Here is a 12,544-nt window from a genome sequence, read left to right as displayed (position 1 = left end):
ATCATGGATTGTTTCTTGAATTGGATTTAACGTGAATGGTTAACACATACGTTAATTAAGGAGTTCCAGATTTGATTCTCAAAGTAAAACATGTACATGTTTATACAATATATGAGTTTCTTAAAATCAAAATAATTTATTAAAAATGTAAAATATTTTTTTAGATTAAGATTTTGGTACAAAAAACAAAATACGAAAGTTAAATTATGCTTAAGGTTTTTTATCAAGCTTCTTACAGGCGAAAAACATCAAGCGAAAGTTTAGTTTGCGCCTTCAATTTTAGACCATTGGTTGTGCTTAAGGCTTGATTAGTCGTACCTATCCCACCAAGCCATGATGCGTAGCACGGGTCCAGTGGGAACCGCCTATTGGTGTGGCGGGGCTTCGCCCCGCACATGTGGCCCAGATGCATTGCCACATCTTTAAATCAATACCGAAGATTGAAATACCAAATATTTGTAAATTCTGAACTTTAACATGTTGCGAATGATCTGCTTTTTTTTTGTTAAACATGGAGATCTGAATTTTATGTATATTATGTTGCATCATTTGAAAAGGACCGCCATTTATTTCACATATACTTATGTAGCATTCTTCTGCTTATTCAGGATTCATATATGTTAATATTGGCTTCTTCTCTGATAATTTGAAACTTCATTTTCACCGAATCTTAACATTAGACCGCACTCTTTTTGAAGTTCTGATGGGTTCATTTAACATACTATTTTCATAAATGTATATCACCACAGTTCAGGTAGACACCTCTTATTATAAGTATATAACTTGTTTAACACATCGGGTACGATCAGAATCACTCCCTTTGAGTGAGGTTGGGATTCGCCATACACCCTCCCCAAAATGAAACTTTTCAAGTCCTAGCTACCTACGTTAGAAAGAATATATACCACATTATTCTCTTCGTTAGGAACAAATAACATTTCCAAGATCTAAAATGTTAAAAATCAGAAATAACATCCCTAATAAAATGATGAATCTGCGTTTATGTTGAATTGGCTCTTGGTAACAACATCTATAATACCAGCTTCAAGTATGTTTCAAAGTAAAATAATACCAGATTCAGTTGTTGCAGCCCACTTCACAGCTAAACATAGTGCTCCCTCAGCATGATTAACAAACAACACTTAATGCTCCATAAATAAAGAAAGGTTTTGCAGCTTTTGCTCCTTTGGCTTCATACACAAAATTATGTAATATTTGTCCTATCCCTCCTTCTTTAAAAAATTTATAAAATGACCCATTAGAAAGTGTATGAGCATAGCTCGGTCAACCTCGCACGCGTTGCTATATCAAGCATGTTTGTCAATGTTAGTGATCAAAACTCTAAATTCTTGAATTCTAGCCTATTAGCTAAGTCTCGGACTAGGATAAGAAAAGTGTAGTTGAGCTCGAGGACTTCATAGTGATTCAACGACAATGACGAAGATCTACACAAAGGAACCGTGGAACTTCATCAACAAAAAGATATGTGAAGACTGGAACTTATCAATCACTCGAAAGTCTATCTATTCTTCTCCTACTTCTTATGAGATAAAAGTCGTATGCTATATATACTAAATCATACACATTTGATATTTCGAGCCGAGTATTCATTTATTAGCTTTTACTCGAAATCATGTGTTGGTAAAGCGTTTCTATTTGATCAGGTTTATCTTCACCTAGTGACGAAAGTCATGAACGTTTCAATCACTTTGGAAATTACTCTGACGAGAAAGGTATGTTTCGTCACGACTGAATATCGCCCTCTGAGAATGTTTCAATGATTGAAATGAGAGTTTAGATTATATAACTATGTATTCCTTGAACCGAAGTTTTCGAACTTTGTTGATCAAGAGAAATCGGTAGGATTGTGGAATTGGCTTGCCAAGTCCGCGAACTGACGGAAGTTCTCGACCGAGAATTTCTGCTGGGATTTCCAAAACTCGTTTGTGTGCTAAGTCCGCGAACCCAGTCCGCAAAGTGGCGGAAGTTCTCGACCCGAGAATTTCTGTTGAGTTTGGAAAACTCAACCGATTAACTTAAGTCCGTGAACTTGTTTGTGAACTTAAGAGGTTATGACCTGAAGATGTGCTCTGAACATGAAACATTAATTATTAAGGAATGCGAATGTACATGAGCTGATTCTAATCGAATCGAATCATCTTTGTTTAAATTGTGTCTTGTGTAGTTACATAATATCTCATAGCAATTGAACAACTCTTAACTAGTTCATTTGAGTCAATTGGACTAGTTATGGTGAAGAAGAACATGATTATTATGAGATGCTCATATGGTTGACCTTTTGGGTTATCATGTTGAACCAACATACGTGTACTCGTATGGGCATGGTTTTCTCAAACCTAGTAAACATGTACCCAAGTGTGTGTGACAAGCTATGTCTTTCGATCTAACGGTTGAGAGATATTGGATTGAATCTAAATCAGTTTTCATCTAACGGTGGATAGAGTTTGCTTTGTACCTAAGGCAAAACCCTGATTTGAAAGGCTATATATAGGAGAATCTAGCTAGAGCAAAACTTAATCCCCACACGTCTGTGTGCTACTAGTGCGCTCGCTAGAGGCGATCTCCATTAACCCTTGATTTTCTTCTCTAAAATCGGGGTTAACGACTTAAAGACTTCATTGGGACTGTGAAGCCAGACCGATACTACTTTTATCGTAGTTGTGTGATCTGATCTTGCATATTCTATCGTACTAGCACAATATGTGATTGGATTGAGATCGTGAGAGTTCTCCGATAGGCAAGATAAAGAAGTCACAAATATCTTCGTCTCACTGTTTGTGATTCCTCGACAATCCGCTTGTGTAGTCAAGAAGGATTGTGGACAGGTGATTGATTAATCTAGGTTGTTCTTTGGGAATATAAGACCGGATTATCAATTGGTTCCCGTTACCATGATTTTATATCTAAAGACGGAACAAAACCTAAGGTTTATCTGTGGGAGACAGATTTATCCTTTTGATAGACTTTTTTGTGTGAGACAGATTTGTTTATTATCAAGTCTGTGATTTTGGGTTGCAGCAACTCTTAGTTGTGGGTGAGATCATCTAGGGAATCAAGTACGCAGTGTCCTGCTGGGATCAGAGGCGTAGGAGTACAACTGTACCTTGTATCAGTGGGAGATTGGTAGGGGTTCAACTATAGATCATACTGAAGTTAGTTTGCAGTAGGCTAGTGTCTGTAGCGGCTTAATACAGTGTGTATTCAATCTGGACTAGGTCCTGGGGTTTTTCTGCATTTGCGATTTCCTCCGCATTATATTTTGTATAATAGAATTAATACAGGTTGTGCGTTAAGTTCATCAAATTCTCTAATCCAAACTTTGGTTGTTGATTGTAGTTGATTGATCCTTGGACATTGGTCTTTGGTACCGTCCAAGTTATCTCTCTTTGAAAAAGACTGGCAGATTTCATTTGCTTGAGTAAAGATCAAATCGAGAGATTGAGATATAAACTCTTTGATATATCTTTTTATTGAGTGAGTCTGATTGTCTAGTTGATTCTCATAAAAATTATATTGGAGTTTGTCCATACAGATTGCTAAGTGAAATATTGGGTGGTGTTGTTAGATCCCCGCTTTTTCAATTGGTATCAGAGCAGGCAAACACGTTAAGGACCTCATCAGTCTGTGTTTGTAGCGATCTGACTCGATGGACAGAGGTAATATCTCTATTAACGTACTACCAGTCTTCGATGGCTCAAATTACTTATGGTGGAAAATTGTTATGCGAGCTTTTCTTCAATCGCGTGATTTTCAATCATGGGTATATGTACTCAATGGCTATGATGCCCCCATTGTTGCAGGCGGAAACAGAACTGTTCTCAAGAATATTGGTGAATATAATGATGCCGAGATTCTTGCTGCAAAGCAGAATTCTGAAGGGTTGAATGCTATCATACATGCCATGCCCCAAGTCTTCAACACCATGTGTCTAATTGCACTAGGTATAAAGATGCTTGGGATATCTTAGAAACCTTATTTGAAGGAAACTCCAGTGAAAAGGAAGCTAGGCTTCAAAACCTTAATTCCGATTGGGAGAACCTTCGTATGGCAGATGTAGATACACTTGATGAGTTTAATCACAAAGTGTCTGAAATTTTTAATGTATCTTTTGCATTGGGTAAGACTATTCCTGAAAAGGACATTGTGATGAAAATTCTCAGATCGCTGCCATCCAGATACGAGTCTAAGAAGCATGCCATCGTTGAGGGGAATAACCGTAATAATCTCTCCAGAAACACCTTGGTTGGGAAGCTAAAGATCTTTGATCATGAGCATACATCCAAAGTCGGTAAGGATGTTTCCTTTAAAGCACAGAAGAGCACTAAATTACTTTCCAAAGGTAAAAGTGTCCACGTCTCGGAGGATGATCAGTCTGAGAATGATTTTTTAGATGAAGACCTTGACAAGTCGGTCTCCTTGGTCACAAGACAGTCTAGGGATATTTTGTTGAAGAGAAGTAAACGGTTTTCAAGAGACAAACCTAGGTCATCAGACAAACCTCACGGTCGCGTACCTCCTAAAAACAGGGATGCTGACGAGGCTGCTGACGAGGACATGCCTCAGTGCTTTAAGTGTAAGGGGTTTGGCCATTTTGCAAAAGAATGCCCTAATCGCAGAAAATACACTGGGAACAAAGGTCTAGCTGTAGCACTTGATGAAATGTCTGATACCTATGATTCCGATGAAGATAGGAAATCAAGTGTAGGGCTTCTTGGTGAAAACATCGATTTTGATACTTGTAGCAATACATATATCAACCTCAATGAGTTCAGGGAAGAAGGAAACCCAATCAAGCTGGAAGATTCGATTGATTTATCCTGTGGAGACTATGATCGTGATGTTTCAAGATCTACTATGTGTTTAGCTACTGTCGCACCACAGATGACTGAATATTATCCAAGATTGACGTGCTCGTTTTGTTCGATGAAGGGTCACGAACTATCAAGATGTTATAAGTACAAGCATCAAATGAGGCACGCTAAAAAATTTCAACGAAGAGCAGACCGATTAGAAAGAAAGTTGGAACTCGCTCAGAAGACGGCCAAGGTATGTAGGATCTTATCTTCATCGAAGAAATTGGTTTTCAGGGATAGAATTAGACCATTTGAAAAGAAAATATGGTCAAATCGTTTTGATAGACAGAAGCCCGGAGATTCCTCTCTTGAGGAAAGTGGTGGACAAATTATTGTTCACCACAACACAAATTAATTGTGTTGTTGTGCAAATATTGTCTCATATGCCTGATCGAAAGAGCCAAGATCGCAAACGTGCATGCTTGTAGAAAAGTTTTTCTTTAAAGTTGTTTTTTTTGTATATCAAATAAAAGAAAGGGTTATTACCGACAATTCTACTCTTTATAGGGTTTAGAGTTAAACGACCACGAACCTGTTTATAGGTTTCGAACCCTACATTCCTTTTTCCTTATTTATATCCTTTTTATCTCTAGACCTGATGAGATTGTGAATTCCATCCACAAAAATCAGTTGGTTATAACTGTTCTCAAAGCATGTTTATGGAGATAAGTGATGTCAACATGATTGTTAAGCCATCAATCATGGAAAGAGAAAAATCTCATGTAACTCCGTCCCGAAAAAGAAAAAGGAGGAATACAAGAAAGCCAAAGGCAGTGTCTTCTAACTCTCAGAAGTTTTCCGATGTTATTGATGAGTTAAAGGAAGTAATAAAGGAGATTCGTGAAATAAAGGCTTTTGTGTCAAAGTCCTTAGAAATTCAGAGAGCCCTGGTATGACATAGTCAGCCAAGACAGTTCGTTGATATAAACTCCTATCTTCGTGAACCGTATGTTCCAATGGTTTTTGACAACAAGGAGTTCGGGAATGATGTTGAATTTCTCAAAGGCATTGTCGCCTAGGATGTCTTCTTTTTGGATTAGTTAGAAGAATAACTAGTGCTTTGGATAGCGATGATTGTGACTACGCATAGCTATTTTTTGTTTTCATCTTCTTATATTATTTTTTAGGTTTATTGGGTATTAAATTCTAAAAATATTTGGAGGATGATGTTATTGCAGTATTTTAACGGTTTGATATATTGCAATATTTTTATGGGGTATGTATTGTTTTCGTCCGTGAACTTGAAAGTCCCGTATTTTTTCAAAATTAAAGTCGTTCATGAATTAGTATTGATGAAAGGACGGATGGACTTTTGACATATACAAAAGTTATGCCAATGCAATCATGTATTTGATGGAAAATAGGATTAAATCTTTTGTGTGACAAGGATAAAGTCTATTACGTTGTTATGCATACAATGATGCAAAGATTGAATATATCCTTGTGTGTTAACCACGGTATTGATCTTCATTGATCCATCTTGCTATGTTTTACCGTGATGGCTCCATTGTGTGTCTTATGTTGAGAACCTTACAACTAAGTCAATTAACCTTGGTTTTGTTGGTTGTTCCGTAAGATGCTATGTGTTGAGAATTATGAACTAAATTAATCATCCTTGGTTATTTAGTTTGTACTCCATAAGTTTTCCTTCTTATGTTGAGTACATGCACGGTTAAGATGGTCATGTTCCATGATAATCTTAGTCGGGGTTCCGTAATCTCTTTTATGTTGAGCCCAAAATAATTAAATTGATTACTTTAGTGATTAGTTTTGTTGTTTGCTTTTCAATAAGATTAATTATAGGGTCTATTGTAATTAATCTAGTTGAGTTTTCATATATTCCACAAGTTCTTGTGTTGAGTATATGAACGGCTACACTATCATGTTCTATTGGTTAATGTAGTCACGTATTCCGTAAGGTTTTCCTTATGTTGAATACTTGAACGGTTAAGTTAGTCGCCTCCATATGATTAACTTAGTCGTAGCCTGTTGCTCCGTGAGTCTCCTTATGTTGAGCACTTTCAATTAAATTGATCACTTTTGTGATTTTGATTTAATTGCGTATTCCAACTAGAATATTCATGGGTTTACTTGTGAGTATTTTGGTTGAGTTTTGGATATAAAAAATCATTCACATGGTTTTTGGTGTCCAAATAAAAATCCTTCTTTTATTTTGAAATTAAGGTCGCTCTTGTTGTTCCTTTGGGAATGACATCAAATGGGGGAGAGTTCTTTTGAACTTGTGCTTAATGGTAATATCTTGCGGGGAGTGCAGTTGTGGAATTTTATAGGGGTTATCTTGCGTCTTAAAAATCCTTGATGAATGCTGTTAGCTTCGCCTATAAGATTGCATCTAAATTAAGATGATTTGTTGTCTTTCTTTTGGTCATGAAATGTCTCTTGTGGAAATTTCATTATGAACTCGTTCTTGTACCTTTGCCAATTTTATTGACAAAAAGGGCGAGAAATATTGTAGGTCACACTACAAATACATATGGTTTTCGGATCATTGTGTAAGGGGAAGTGGTTTCCATGATCGAGATGGATTATTGACTAAGGGGGAGCGATACATATCACCATAGTATTATTGTTAAAGTCGTGATGCAATTGGACTTTGATGTTCATAATAATACTATGACACTGTATAATAATGATCGAGAATCTCGATTTCTCTCATTGTTATAGCTACGGATCTTCAACAACGGTGATACTAAACTTACAACCTTTGGGATCATTGGAGTACTTGGAAGGACGAAGATTTCAAGGAACGTTTAAGATTGGACTATGGAATAGGAGCCACTAAAGTTTATCTTTTTTGTATTCCATATGTATTAATAGTTTTGTCACTAAAATTGACAAAGAAGGATATTGTTAGAGCATAGCTCGGTCAACCTCGCATGCGTTGCTATATCAAGCATGTTTGTCAATGTTAGTGATCAAAACTATAAAGTCTTGATTTTTAGCCTATTAGCTAAGTCTCGGACTAGGATAAGAAAAGTGTAGTTGAGCTCAAGGAGTTCATGGTGATTTAGCGACAACGACGAAGATCTACACCATGGAACCGTGGAACTTCATCAACAAAAAGGTATGTGAAGACTTGAACTTATTTATCACTCGAAAGTCTATCTATTCTTCTCCTACTTCTAATGAGACAAAAGTCGTATGCTATATAGACTAGATCATATACACTTGATATTTCGAGCTGAGTATTCATTGCTTATTTTTACTCGAAATCATGTGTTGGTAAAGCGTTTCGCTTTGATCAGGTTTATCTTCACCTAGTGACGAAAGTCATGAAAGTTTCAATCACTTTGGAAATTGCTCTGACGAGAAAGGTCTGTTGTTCTTCACGACTGAATATCGCATTCTGAGAATGTTTCAATGATTTAAATGAGAGTTTAGCTTATATAACCATGTATTCCTTGAACCGAAGTTTTCGAACTTTGTTGACCAAGAGAAATCGGTAGGATTGTGGAATTGGCTTGCCAAGTCCGCGAACCCAGTCCGCAGACTCAGTCCACGAACTGACGGAAGTTCTCGACCGAGAATTTCTGATGGGATTTCCAAAACTCGTTTGTGTGCTAAGTCTGCGAACTCAGTCCGCGAACTGGCGGAAGTTCTCGACCCGAGAATTTCAGCTGAGTTTGGAAAACTCAAACGATTAACTTAAGTCCGCGAACGTGTTTTTGAACTTAAGAGGTTATGATCTAAAGTTGTGCTCTGAACATGAAACATTAATTATTAAGGAATGCTTTATGCAAACCGTGGCTATAATGTTCATGAGTCGATTCTAATCGAATCGAATCATCTTTGTTTCAATTGTGTCTTGTGTAGTTACATAAGATCTCATAGCAATTTAACAACTCTTAACTAGTTTATTTGAGTCAATTGGACTAGTTATGGTGAAGAAGAACATGATTAATATGAGATGCTCATATGGTTGACCTTTTAGGTTATCATGTTGAACCAACATACGTGTACTCGTCTGGGCATGGTTTTCTCAAACCCAGTAAACGTGTACCCAAGTGTGTGTGACAAGCTATGTCTTCCGATCTAACGGTTGAGAGATATTGGCTTGAATCTAAATCAGGTTTTCATCTAAAGGTGGATAGAGTTTGCTTTGTGCCTAAGGAAAAACCCTGAATTGAAAGGATATATATATAGGATACATCTAGCTAGAGCAAAACTTAATCCCCACATGTCTGTGTGCTACTAGTGCGCTCGCTAGAGTCGATATCCATTAACCCTTGATTTTCTTCTCTAAAATCGGGTTAACGACTTAAAGACTTCATTGGGATTGTGAAGCCAGACCGATACTACTTTTATCGTAGTCGTGTGATCTGATCTTGCATCTTCTATCATACAAGCACAATATGTGATTGGCTTGATATCGTGAGAGTTATCCGATAGGCAAGATAAATAAGTCACAAACATCTTCGTCTCACTGTTTGTGATTCCTCGACAATCCGCTTGTGTAGTCAGGAAGGATTGCAGAGAGGTGATTGATTAATCTAGGCTGTTCTTCGGGAATATAAGACCGGATTATCAATTGCTTCTTGTTACCTTGAGTTTATATCTAAAGACGGAACAAAACCTAGGGTTTATCTGTGGGAGACAGATTTATCCTTTTGATAGACTTTTCTGTGTGAGACAGATTCGTTTATTATCAAGTCTGTGATTTTGGGTTGCAACAACTCTTAGTTGTGGGTGAGATCATCTAAGGGAATCAAGTATGCAGTGTCTGATCGCTGTCGTATGCGTCAAAAATAAATTCACTTTCTCACTCAACTAGATATAAATATAGTACGTGATAAGAAAGAGTTTGTTCCCACATAGAGGACTAGGTTGTCAATATGTTTCGGTTTCTTACGTAAAGCCAGGGGGATTTTCTGATTTTTATATACTAAAATAAAATAAAAGAAAAACAAAGAAATAAAGCACACAATTCAAATGTGTGAAAGGATTGGTCAAGGATATCGTTTTTATCCACAAACATGCTTTTCAACAATAACTAGAATTGATTTTAATCTCAACTTTTATCAAAAGTCCTAGGATATCTTGACCACAAGAATATCCCGCTAATTTCCTCTTGTCATCAACAAACACATTAAAAGATGCGAAAGTGAATTCTTCCTAGAAAGCAACCTAAAGTGTAAAAGCACAATTAAGTTTAACTCCCTAAGAGCACTAAGTTCTATGAAATAAGACTAATCAATGCAAACGAACGTGTAAAAGCACTAATCCGTTTTAACAAAGGTTATGACTCACATGTGACTTCTAGGATGTATCACTACAAGCAATAATCACAATTATGCTACTTGTATTCAAGGTGTGTCACGTTTACGTATAATAAATCCTAAACTAGCAATAGATATGATTACGAGTTCTACCAATTTGCAACTTGACGAAACTAACAATCAATCATACATGCGATATTTCTAGTGAATCATAATCGATAATTGTGAGACAAAACTAATTTATTGAATGAAAACCCATATTTGGAAATCCAACTTATTCCTTAACCAATAATAAAATCTAGGTACTCATGGCATAGAAGTTCATCACAAGAATAAAAAGAAGTTTCATGTTTCTAAACCCTAGAACAAAAGTAGAGAAGAAGATAATCCCTTATGGAGATATCTAGGTTTAGAGAAAGAGTTTCCTATTTATATGATTCTTCCAATCCAAAAGGATACTCTTTCCAATATTAGGTCTTCTCAAAACCCATCTCCAAGTGGTCCACCAAGCCCATGTGTGAGAAATACATCTATGGAATTTTGGGTCCAAAACTGGTCGTCGGATTGCTGACGCCATCTCTGGAATCTGACCGGAATTCGCACCGCCGATCACCTGAGAACTGCCGCCGGCTACTGGAATAGGCCAGAAACGGCACCGGAATCTTCTACTCTGCTGATGGTATATTTCGTCACCGACCGGTCAAAGTTAACGGTCAAGATAACAGTATTCGTTAGTCCATGAGTCAAGGAAGATAATGAGTCAGCCACTGAGTCAGATGTCTACCTCGGCTAACTGGTCTAACTGGTCTGAGTCAATCGAGTTGAGTAGGAGAATCACTGAGTTAACTCGCCAGTAAGAAAATCTGGCAGAGTTCCATTTGATTTATGGTATTTCCCGGCCAAATACATGCCATTATTTTGAGTCTTCTCCTGTTAAGAATCCTAACATACATCTAGTTCATTCACTGCAGTATCAATAACATCAGTTCTTCTCAGGCCTTCCTTGTTCTTGGCAGTAAACCCATCTTATTTGAGTCTTCAAATTCATCCTCATACCCATGAAAATCAACAACATCAATTGAGTTCTTCAATTCTCAAAACCCATTCTGCCTCTGAACCAACAACAGCTACTTCCCATCAGTGCTCAACCAACACCATCTTCATTCTCCAGTCTCAAAACCCTTTACTGGAACCACTGCCATACATCTTCAATCTCTATTCCCTGTAACAAACCTAGCACACATCTACTCAATCCAAGCATTCATTCTCGTAAACATTCATCTATAACCCTTTTTTACCAACGACCCAATCTTGAATGAGCAGCGACAAGAGCTTCAACTCATCACTTCATCTTGATTCCTCTCTTCTATAATAACAGTAGAGTTGTCTTTTCTCGATTACAATCCCATCAGTTCTTCCACCAGCATCGAGATTCAACGGCAGCAAATTTCGGATTCTACCTTGTGGGTGCTGAAATCACCATCTAGCTACTCCAGATTCAAATCCATCTCTCTGTTGAACTCAGAATCGGCATCCATTTCTTCTTCATATCTGCGCATCTCGATCATCTTCTCTGGATCTCAACCACAAGACCTTCTTCATCTGATTTCGAGAACAACCCATGTTTCATCTTCCTTTTTTGGTAGCAGTAACACCGATTTCTTCAATTCCCAACAATCAACACAAACCCATCTTCCTTCAATTTAATCTCGAATCAACCACCAACCCATTACTTCATTCTTCAACTGCAGCGACCACCATTAGTATCACATGTATCTTCTTCTTCCTTCGATTCCCATCTTTCTTTTCTCAAACCCTAATACATCTAGCCACTGATTTATCCATCTTTTCCATCATCAATTCATAGTAACAGTCCATCTTCTCCAGTAGCGTCATCGTCATCTCTGCCATTAATCTTTCTCTTCGATTTCCGATCTGGTATTACCAGCAGCAGCTGCTGCCTCCTTTCTCTCTTGGATTCAGGGACGAAATGATTGAGAGAATAAAACTTCTCTCAATTTTACACGGGGTTAGTCCTGGGAGAGTTTGAGAGATTTTAATGTATCTAAATCCTTAGGGATTTAGAGGGAGTGTATGAGAGTCTAGACAATTTGGGGGAGTTTAACCCTAACTCCCCAGAAATCTCTTGTTTTTTGAGAGATTTGGTCCAAGCACAAAAACATTATGAAACTCCCTCAAACTCCCCCAAATTGTAAACTCCATATAAATCTAGTGTATTACGACTAACAGAGAGTTTAAGAGATTCTAATCAAATCTCTCACCACTAACAGGGGAGTTTAAGGGATTTTGAGGTAGTTTTAGAAACTCCCTAGAAATCTCTCACCACTAACAGAGATTTTAAAATATTTTGACAAACTTCCCCACGACTAACAGGGGATTTTCCAACTCTATTGAAATACATTGAAATCTCCC

This window comes from Papaver somniferum, chromosome 6, assembly GCF_003573695.1.
Source record: "Papaver somniferum cultivar HN1 chromosome 6, ASM357369v1, whole genome shotgun sequence".
Taxonomy (NCBI): Eukaryota; Viridiplantae; Streptophyta; class Magnoliopsida; order Ranunculales; family Papaveraceae; genus Papaver; species Papaver somniferum.
The sequence above is the reverse complement of the archived record's forward strand: the minus strand, read 5'-3'. Positions refer to the sequence as shown.